This window comes from Nymphalis io, chromosome 26, assembly GCF_905147045.1.
Source record: "Nymphalis io chromosome 26, ilAglIoxx1.1, whole genome shotgun sequence".
Taxonomy (NCBI): domain Eukaryota; kingdom Metazoa; phylum Arthropoda; class Insecta; order Lepidoptera; family Nymphalidae; genus Nymphalis; species Nymphalis io.
Window position 1 is genome coordinate 2383000 of NC_065913.1, and position 12359 is coordinate 2395358.

Consider the following 12359-nt stretch of genomic DNA (forward strand, 5'->3'; position numbering starts at 1 on the left):
GATAGGCTTAAGACGAAAGAACTGATCAAGGATCAACAGCAAGCAAGTGAAGTGTTGTAGTAACTGGTAATTATCAATAAGACTTTTACAATTAAAAAAAAAAACTATCAATTGAATGTCTTAGGGTTGACAACTTGTACGAATATAATAAAGCTAATAAAACAATAGGCAATTTTTATTACACCGCATAAAACAACATTTTTAATTACATAAATATCTTTATATACACACTCATTAATATTTTTATAACTGTTTATATGGAAATCAATAATAATAAAATATACTTTACTCGAGTTCTAACTAAAAACAGTCGAGTCAGGTCAAAAACTACGATCGTTTAACAATAGTTACCCAGGCTATATATATTATTTATTTAGAATATATAAGCAGACCGGCAAACGGACGACCTATTGGTATGTAATCACAGACATTTGTTATGTAAGAAATATTACACATCCCTTACGAACATCGCGAATGCGTCACCGACCTTGGGAACTAAGATGTTACCCCTAATTAAGATGTCCCTTGTGTTAACTAACTGAAGCCGAGATGGTCTAGTGGTTAGAACGCGTGATCCTTAACTAATGATCGTGGGTTCAAACCCGGGCAATCACTACTCAACTTTCATGTGCTTAATTTTTGTTTATAATTCATCTCTGAAACCTGCATGTGTCTTATTTCAGTGAAGTTCTGTGTATTCCACCAACCCGCATTGAAACAGCGTGGTGGAATACGCTCAAACCTTCTCCTCAAAAAAGGAGAAGAGGCCTTAGTCCAGCAGTGGGACATTCACAGGCTGTTACTTTACTTTTTGTTAACTAAGAAGTCTCTGTAGTTACACCTTCAAACCTGAACACAACATTGGTACTGCTGCATAACATTGGTACAGTTAAATATATGATGAGGTACCCAAATGGTTTTGCACAGAGCCCAAACACCAAGTAAAACTTTCGAATAGACACAGTTCATTTCACTAGGGAACCCTAAAATACATGCGTTTTGTTCCTTCATCACACATGCACTACAGATGGCGGTTTTTTTTATCTCGTGTTTGTTATCGTAAAGTAAATTATAATAAGTACTTATTGTAACACATGCCAAGTACTAAGATGTTTTAAGGATCTAACAAACATACATATATACAAATAGAATTGTCTATAATATACATGTTTAAATGATAGCGTCAGATGTAACTATTGCCTTATAGTAAGGGACATAACATCTTAGTTCACAAGGGTGGTGGCTCTTTAGCGGTTTAAGGAACGGTTAATACCATCGCTTACATCGCCAATGCGCCACCTACCTGGGAACTAAGATGTTATGTCCCTTGTGCCTGTAATTACACTGTCTCACTCATCCTTCAAACCGGAACAAAACAATACCAAGTACTGCTGTTTTGCGGTAGAATGTCTGATGAGTGAGTGGTACCTACCCAGACGAACATTAGATACAACGAACAAATAATTTTGTACACGAATCACTAATACTACATATACGGGTGAAAAGAGTCACATTACGCGATACCGCCAGCGAGCTGTGAGCCGTTAGCCTATTTCGTTCTAGACTCGTGTGTCCTCATTATGCCTAGCACTCATTACTTTAAAACTGATGCTGGGTACAGCGTAACGCCGTGTCTTGCTGTTATTGTTTTTTTGAACAAACGTATCTCGTTCGTTTACATTATATACTGCACATGCCTGTATTTAGTTACCGAAGGCACTAAGTATATAGATTTATATGTTACTGTTAAATCGACATAGCCAGACAAAGGTATAAAGGAATATATCATAAAGGTATAATAATCTTGTACTTATCTTGTATTATCGATAAATAAATATGTAATTTAATAACTTTAGTCGATTTTACTTTTACGCCACATGGATTATAATATACGTATGTATATAATTCAAAAGCAATACAACGCATAGACAAAAAAAGTTTTGCCAATTTATTTCTAGAACATTAGTTTCTTTAATCATGATATGAGCGTAACCGCGGTTAAGGTACTAGCTTATAATAAATTTTATCGCAATAGAGTGTCTATAGTTTTTAATGCAGTTACAAAAACTAATTCATTTCAATACTGAATATATATATGTATATCTATAAAAATTGTTAATATATACATAACTATCGCTATTGCTGTTATGTGTTATACAGTCAGTATTTATATACTTGCATATTATACATTACAACTTGCATATAATATGACAATATACCACACACTGTATACTGTATATATGTATAAACATATAAGACTTCAAAATACTGATCGATAATTGTAAATAACGATGCCAAGTGATTTTTGTAACTCGCTTGTATAACTTGTAAAACCTGCTCTTTGAGAACGGAGAACACCCAGATGGACGACAAATATATCCGTATACATAAAAAATCAAGAACAATCCGATACGACTCGACCAGTTCGGATGACGTCGAATTGAATCAAAATACTCTTTACTCTATCATTATACAAAATAAATTAATAAAATACGAATAAACAAGACATATAACGAGCTATCGAAATAATGCGAATATGTTATTAATATTTGACGGGCCGGTTGGCGTGGTTGGTAGACACTTGCCTTTCACGCTGAAGGTTGTGGGTTCGATTCCAACCCAGGACAGACATTTGTGTGGATAAACATGTCTGTTTGTCCTGAGTCTGGGTGTAATTATCTATATAAGTATGTATTTACAAAAGAAAAGTAGTATATGTAGTAAATCAGTTGTCTGGTTTCTATAGTACAAGCTCTGCTTAGTTTGGGATCAGATGGCCGTGTGTGAATAATGTCTCATGATATTAAAAAAAAGAAAATGATAATTTAACTGGCAAAGAAAACAATAATATTTGAATCAATTAAATAATGAAAGAGAAAACTATTACTGATCTAACACGTATTTATTTATCTTAGTGAAATATAATTTTCGATTTCACTATTTTAGAGAGATATATCGTAATTCCTATTGAATTAAACCGAATCAGAGGAATGATAATGATGTTATATAAAAAAAAAACTTTTCTCTAATCTCTTATATACTTATGTATATATAATAATACAATAGTAAAAAAAAATAACAAAACTGCTGTTAAAACAGCACTGCCGTTTTGTTTGTCTTTGTTGTTGATCTCAAATTTATGAAGTATAACTTCCAAAGTGTTTTGCAAATTTAGTTGATACAGCTTAATTAATAAATTCCTTATCACGACAATTGAAAATACAGTTACATAACCAACGAAAAGCGTTTCTGTCGACCCGTTTCGGGTCAGCCTCAGGTATTCAATTTAATTAAACCGCGCCAAAATAAACCCTTAAAATCTTATGCCATGATTTTTTTGAAAGCTTCAGGTTTATTATTTACAAATTATATAAAAAAATCCTGCCGATATCGCACGGACGAAATAAGACTTCTATTTTTTATTTTTTTGTTAAAACAAAATTCATCGGACCCAAAACATACAAAATACATCAAAATCGATGCAACTGCTTAGATGCTAGAAGCAAAATATATGTAGAGATTATCGACGCTGAGATGCCAAATGAACTCTTCCAATAAACATTAGCATTATATCGATAATAGCAGAGTACAGAAGTTGGATTTGTCGTTTAGTTCTAGCCGAGTAAAATGGCCATCAAACTCGTGACTGTTGTACTCGTATATAGTACTAAATAATAACATATCCAGGGTTGGTATCAAGGTCCTACATTTGTTGATAGATATTAAACTGTACCAATTTCAGTTCAGATAGGCAATGATATAATGGCAATAGTGGTTGAGAAGCGACTGGTCTGAGAATTTCCGTAACCGTAACAGCCTGTGAATGTCCCACTGCTGGGCTAAAGGCCTCCTCTCCTCTTTTTGAGGAGAAGGTTTGGAGCTTATTCCACCACGCTGCTCCAATGCGGGTTGGTGGAATACACATGTGGCAGAATTTCAGTGAAATTAGACACATGCAGGTTTCCTCACGATGTTTTCCTTCACCGTAAAGCACGAGATGAATTATAATCACAAATTAAGCACATGAAAATTCAGTGGTGCTTGCCCGGGTTTGAACCCACGATCATCGGTTAAGATTCACATGTTCTTACCACTGGGCCATCTCGGCTTTTTTTGGGGGTCCTGGTATCCTCGGTAAGTCGTATATCTGTGTTAAAACGTAGATACGACATGAGATGATTTCACTTTGACCAAGTCATGAGAATTTCAATTTAATCTTATTTGCTTAATGGTTTTATGTTAAAATTTTATGTAAAATTTATTTACTTAATGGTTTTATGTTAAACAGAAGACACTTTCATGAGTTTGGTGTGTCAGCTTGTAAAGTGATTGGGATTTGAAATCATACACCTTACGAACTAGATGCTGGTATGCGTCCAACCATAATTGAATTAATTGGTCGAGATCTTAAATGACCTATAGTATACATTATAAATTCTATAAAAGTAAAGACGGCGAAGTTATTAACAGAACTTTGGAATAAAAATTAAAGTTGATAATATGTAGTTAGGTGTAAGTTTTGTATCATAAATAAATATATTGTTAGGAATGTCTTCCGACAGGGCGTAGCGGCGCGATTTGATCACGTGTTTATCATCGTGGTGAGGACTGACCCTGCCGAGCTCATCGGCCGGCCAGGCTGGCTTTAGACACTTCTGCTTGGACTCTCGGTTGTGGCGGATATCTCTTAAATAATATTTCAGTAGCTCAGTTTTGATTCCTTTATTCTATTTTTGTGTGTAAATTGTACGTGTCGATATACGTTTACTTTATTGTTGTATTGTTATTTAGATTTATTTCTTTTTAAAAACCTATTTCTATCTTGATTTCAATAATATATATATTATTAAATAATTGTTTGTAGTTCATACAGCAGAGTTATAAGCTAATTGCATGCATGCATAAATTTGAGGCACATATTTATGTCTACCACGTTTGAGATTGGAATAAGTATTTAGAATATAAATATACATTGGCTAACTACCATCTGAATTAGAAACGTTAGTTAATATGACTGGATTCCTGATTACTAATCTTAATAGAGCTAATCTGAGCTCTATCAAAAAACGAGAAAATTTTAAAAAATATGTAAAAAATAAACTAGTTTCGAGTTATTTATTTTGTATCGAATACTTTCACTTGTCAAACGCGAGAAACACTAATTATATCTAATAATATTATCGAAACGTGTTGTTTGTTTGTTATATTAACAATTCACCCAAAATTAAACAATACGTTATAGGACACAGTGGATATTGACCGTAGATTTCTGGTTCAAATCTGAACAAGAACCACGAGTTCTCATGAGCTTATTCCGGTGCTCAGCTCAGCTCAGGAGGACATCATTATGATCATTTCGTTAGACACAGTTTCTCATGTCAACTGGTTTGGAGAATATATTTGTGGTTGTATAACGCTTTGTGTCACGTGTTATTAAAACGATACACGTCACACATAAAAACTTTTTTTAAAACTCTGAGATCCGTTGATATGAAAAAATATATGTAGAAAACGTTTTTCATTTATAGGTTACTAGCCTCTAATTATGTATTATAATAAATATATTACTTAAAACCTAATGTATTATAATCTTCGTGACTTGGTTCAGTACTTTTGGAGGTATTAGAATATGTTTGATGCATAAAATATGAGCGTGAGACGTGCGTGGAGACATTATTAGCATCGATGTTGGGCTGGCTGGGGCTGTGTCGGGGAAAGATAGTGGTATTACACAGTAGACTCCCGATTATACCAGCGTCACCAACCGTACCTACAACCTTTTTGGATATGAATGTACGATTATTCCGAAATCGTAGTCAAAATATAAAATAAAAAATATATATTTCAAAACCATATAACTTTAGATTCTTTTTGTCAATATAAGAAATCAATGCACCAATTGAATACGCGAACGTACCTTCGAATAAACTCTATGAATGTTTGTTATACCAGTTTAAAGAATAGTATTGTGTATAATTTCCATAGGTTTTTGTTGTATGAGTATCAACTTTATATATACATATTTATATATACACTTTTCAGCAAAATTCTATTTATTAGACACGGAGAGTTTGAAACTTCTAAACTACGGGGTGCATTTCTCGACAGCAGAACCTCATAACATTTCATTTGCCCGAGTTGAAGTTGAAACCAGAACCTCGAGATCTGCAGCCTTATCAGCTAGCCACTGGACCAGAGATACAGTTTACCGTAATATTAGAAATGTTATAAAAGTGAAGGTGTGCGAAGTTATGGAAATGGCCGTATATCAGACGAGAGTAATTACAACGCTTCAGAATCCAGCACGCTACCTCAGCCGGTCGTCGAACCTACACTCGTCTCGACGTGTTATACATACATACATACTTATATATACATTATACATTAATTGATCTTTAGATGAAAGTTAATTGTTTATCTTGTTTACAAAATGTCATTGATTATGTTTTTTTAAATATATTATTATATGTCGTCATGTTTTTAGAAGTAAAATATTTGTTTTTTAGTACATTTATAGTTTCACGTGCAATTCCTGTTTGTCCTGAATAAATGATTTCCTATTCCTATTTAGTTCTAAAAAAATACATTAACAAAGCTAGTATAACTCGGCATGATGTAAGGATTCTATCGATCATACATCCAAATAGTTTAAGCATTTAAAAATTAAACCATACACGAACCCTGAAGACATTAAAATACTTTTTTGTGCAGTCTGCAAAAAATATACGTACTTTCGCGATTCTAGTTAAAAATGTTCCTGCTATTATATATACTACTTTTTTAAACCTATTACTACTTTAAATTTAGGCAATTTTAAGGCTGTTGTTTCACTCGCTTCAAAGCTAGACTAGTGACGTGTCAAGAGTGCATTTTATGTACTCATATTTTATAATCAGTACAGTATAGTAACAGCCTGTTAATGTTCTACTGCTGGGCTAAGGCCTCCTCTCCCTTTTGAGGAGAAGGTTTAAAACTTGTTCCACTACGCTGCTCCAATGCGGGTTGGTAGAATACACATGTGGCAGAATTTCAATGAAATCAGACACATGCAGGTTTCCTCACGATGTTTTCCTTTACCGGCAAGCACGAGATGAATTATAGACACAAATTAAGCACATGAAAATTCAGTGGTGCTTGCCCGGGTTTGAACCCACGATCATCGGTTAAGATTCACGCATTCTAACCACTAGGCCACCTCGGTTTATTTTATAATACTTCGATGCAATACAAAAAAACACAACTTATAAAAGACCTCAAGAATTCTATCAAAGTTAAAAATAACGACATAGAAAAATCAATAATTAATGATTTGCTTACAAAAGGAAATAATCCACTTACTAACACTCAAGTGGACATAATCCAATGTCAATAGCCGTCTAAGTGCAGCGGTTGCATTGTCGTCTCTACGAAGGTCAAGGTTCGCGGCCGTGACGGGATTCCGAAACGTTAGCAATGCTAGTCAACTATTATACATTTTTTTTAAATGCAAAGTGACACATTTCCGTGTTAACATTAAGAAATGTTACTATAATTTAGACACACGTCAACACGTCAAAAATTTTATAACAATCGGTTTATTGGTTTAGCGAAAAACATTTATTTTTATTTATTAACAGAAGAAGAATATCATCTGACACGCGCAGTTGACTCCAGCATACATTTCGACTAGTTAAACAAAGCTGTCTTGCTCTTTCAAATGCCAAATCAATGGTGACAGAAAGGGAGAAAAGAAAACAGCGTTTAACGTTTTTAATTAAGACCTTATATCATTTAAATTCTTACTATTATTACAAACGCCAAAGTGAGGTTTATTTATTTGTTACACTTAACTACTCAACCGATTATCGTAAAATTTTGCTCACAGGTCGGCAGGAGTACAGAAAAGTACATCCTCATCATCGCGAGCGTGTTAAGGGTCACGCTCGCGAAGGCGCGGGCGGAAACTACTATCAAATATAACTTAAAACATATAACAATCTACTGAAGTATTATCTTGGGTGATTATACTATAAAACAAATAAAAATGACTTCTGTAACAATACGGCACGGTTGGCCTGGTTATGCAGAATCTAGAACGTAGTATTTCGAAGCCAAAAAACGAACGTAAACGCTAAAATCTTATATAAGCACAGAATTTATTGTATCTAATTAACACAGAACATGAAAGGATTTAGAAATGTTAACGTTTTGAGAACAAACGTAATATTTTAAGTTATGTATATAAATAATAATAATAATCATCAAATGGCTTCTCAATTTGAGCTATGATGAGACTGAATTATTACTAAAACGATTAATATAACATTGACCTAACTTATTTTTCTTACCTACCCCATCCCTTCCTTATTATAATACAAATATTTTTAGTATATATATTTAGAGATGTATATATATTATATTTTGTTAAATTAAATGATATTTGATTGTTATGTTTGCAATGAACAAATAATAAATAAATGTGCCGTCGAATTGGAGGGCGTTAGTAGCTACAACACAGTATTATAGTATTGTAGTTACTATTGTATATATTGTTTAAGATATGTATAATTTGTTCAAAATAAATAAATAATGTCCTTCAGACCGATTTCAGTCACAGCGGCCAATCTCAAGAGAGATTAGCCAACTGCGCAGGAGATATTATAGTGCACAAGCGTGTGCGCAAACACAGGTGCTGCTGTCTCTTTCCTCACTCTCGTAATCCGATGGGAAGGCAATCCGACACGACCGGAAAGAGTTCAGACACAGGACCAACGACTTTACGTGCTTTCCGAGGCACGGGAGTGTACACACTTCTAACTTCCAGACTCTGGGATGCTACTGAGAGTTTTCTGACAGAAAAACCCAATAACTTTTTAGCGGCAACCTGGGATTTAAACCCAGGACCTCCGGGTCTGCAACCTGACATCAAGCTTTTAGGCAAACGAGGCACTCATAGTCATAGTATGTATGGGCATGTGCTTGCTTCTTTAATAAAATTCCTTAAATACTTTTCCAATTAATAAATCACATATGAAGCTAACTTTAATTAATAAGTATTATTCCACAAAGGATTATATAAATAATAAAAAAAAACGTGGAGTTATTATTCGTTGATGTCCATGCAGGATAAATAATAATTAAATTGTGTTTAATTATCTGTGTAACTTGATCGTCAAAAAACATTAACTACTGAATTATCTACCGGTTCTTCTCGGTACAATTAAGATTCCGAACCAGTCGTAGCTTTAAATTTAATTTAATCCCGTAAAATAATTCAAAAGAGCCTATTAAAATAAAGTATCTTTGATTATATGCCTGACAACCCAAAATAAATGTGTTATCATCTTGTCTTTAAAATAAGAAGAGGCTTTATCACGTATAGCCGTATGACATACACAGGCAGTTCCTTTAAATTATATCTGCATAGTATGAAATAAAAAACGTAGGTTCCAGTTAAAACCAGATTATCTGATTCAGTAGACCATGATAATATACATAAAAAGGCTACAAAGATACGAAATGTCTATCTAAGTCGAATCTATTAAACTAAGACATATTTTTATTGAAATACTAAGCGCCTGTCATCTTCATACGTTTACCATTATTAGTAGCTTCCTGATCAATAATAAGCAATACGTTAGTTCTGTATTACGCGTCGTTAATAATATTACTATCCGTATACCTAAAAAATCGTTTCTTGGGCATACGTTATTTTTTTAAGGAATGACTAATATTCCTATGTGTGGTCCAATTATGCGTACAGCGTGTGTTAGGACCATATCCCAAGGGGTCATGATAGTACCTGCGTCATTTACATCGCTATGCGGCCCGTAAGCCCACTATCAACTTTTCAATCAGATCGAGCCTATACCATTTCTATTAAACTCACTGATCTATGATCATTACATTGAGATGAACGCAACGATGATTCAAACGTGACGCATTGGTCGACTGTCTCGGTTCTGACCACAAACAATGATGAAAATCCATACCTTTTATTTTTAAAGGTAAACCCACACAATTTTAATAGACAACACATATACATTGCACCTGGGATACTCCGTTCATGATGTGTTTTCACCATAATTAAAATTTACAGATAAAAGTTGAATTAAAATTTGGAATTAAGATTTTCTCGATTATCTCGCGCTTGAGAACAAGAGAAGCTGTCTCTGTGTGAAGTCTTTTACCTGGATATTTTTACTATGAGAGTTAATACAGGTGGTCTGCATTGATACAGAAGCCCTAACAAGGATCGTGTCTTTAGAATTATATATGTGTGTTCGTGAACGTTTCATTCATCTCTCATAACTTGAAAACAAATGATATCAATTCGAAGCCACTTATCTGACGCGTAATCCCGTAATGAACGACTGACTATGATCTCATTAAATTAAATTCAACACCAATATAATAAAAAATAAAAATATTCCATATAATAGATTGGTAGTCAAAGTAAAAACTCTACCGGATTGGAAAAGAAACACGAACAAGAACCGGCGGAAGAACGACCAGTTTTTCTCAGTTCTGGGTATTGTCTTTTCAATACCGGTCGTAGTTTTTACTTTAACTATCTATCAATAAGAACGTGTAATCTATTCGTTTAGTATATATTTATATAGACTGAGTGATTGACATATCAAACCACAGCCCAAACTACTGCTGCTTGAACCCTGAAAATTCGCATGCTGGTTCCTTTCACACAGTAGGATAAATCTAAGAAAGAATTTTCGAGAATTTAACCCCTAAGGTAGTGATAAAGGGAATAATAGTTTGTATGAAAACCCTTCATTTTTGAAGAACTTTCATAATACGTAATTAGCCTGGAGGCTATGTCGAGAGTCTATAAACTCACTAAAACTATATTAACTTTTAGCATACAAGCGTTTTTTTAATTATTTTTTTAAGGCAATTTATTCGTTTTCTTTGACTCTTTTGTAAGGTCATTTTTCATTCATTCATTGTTTAGCCGAATAAAAGGCTTAATATTTTTTTGATATTTTTTGTAACTCAAAGATACCGCCATAGTTCATAAATACCATCAATCTAAAGTCCGTCTCTATAACGCCAAATTGGAGATTGATATTATGAAGAGAAAAAATTGGCAATAAACACCTTATTTTTCATATATTTTTAATTACATTTTGTAAATAGATTAATATACTGAACTACTAGAAACGCCTTTAATTAGTAGCTAAGAAATTAAAAAATTTACATAACAATATGTACATAAAGTTATATTATTTTTACCGGTACATAAGATTGCGATATCGTGTTGTAGTAATACAAATAAAAATCCTTGACTTTGTAATTAAATTGTATATTATAATGGAGATTAAGGGTTAGTGACGTATTTTTTCAATATAATATGGAAAGGCAGTCGAGCTAATGAGCCATCTGATGGTAAATGGTCACCATTTTCTATTGCCCATAGACAATTATACTGTAAGAAATATTAACCATTCTTTACATGAATACTGATATGATATAATATCCACTATATACCTGTAATGCTTCCCCCAAATTAGAACAATTTTTAATGTTAGAGGGGTGCAAACGGGCAGGAAGCTCACGGGATGGAAAGTGACTACACTGCTACCGCCCATGGACATCTGCAACATCATTCTCTCGAACTATGATCGTGCACCTCCCACACACTCGGCTTTGCTTTCGGTGATTCGCGGATGCTGGTCTTTGATACTGATCACTATTACCAAAATTCGGTGAGGAGGAAATTATATTTTACAAAACAGCTCATTGAAGTTTAAACATCGAAATTGTTGTGTTATGAAAAAAAAATCCGTGAACTGTCTCCATTAAAATGTTTTAATTAAATATATTGTATAATTGGAACCGAATTTCACGAAATTATTACATAACATAATCTAACATCAAACTACAATATATAATAATAATGATCATTCAAATATTATATGGAGCGAAATGTATATAACATTGTTATTATTAATTAAATATATAAAAATTATATCTTAATTTATTATTACATTCACAAAACATTATATATAGACAGCTGTTTATATTAAGCACAGCTGATTCATCAACTTATACATTATGTACAATAACTTTAAATAGAATGTGGTTATGTTTAACAAAATTACTTTTAATTCTAATTATTATTCTGAAAGTAATATAATTGCATAATTGTATAAAATATTGCATTAAAACAATTACTCAATGTAATAATTTTCTTTATATTTCTTATTAACATTTTATAACAATAGCCTAGTTTTGTTTAATCTATTTATGGTTCTACTAAGAAGGTAATCTGTTATTTGGTAATAAGCTTACTGTAAAAATTTAATACTGAACAAACTAATTGCATTTTATTTCAACTGTACAATTTGGTTTAAGCATTATTA

General features: G+C 33.0%; 1 protein-coding gene across 4 annotated transcripts in view; it reads right to left on the reverse strand.

The window, feature by feature from the left end:
* LOC126778429 (mitogen-activated protein kinase kinase kinase kinase 5) overlaps window positions 1-12359 on the reverse strand; it is a 43214-nt gene that overhangs the window by 28673 nt on the left and 2182 nt on the right. The window lies entirely within an intron of this gene.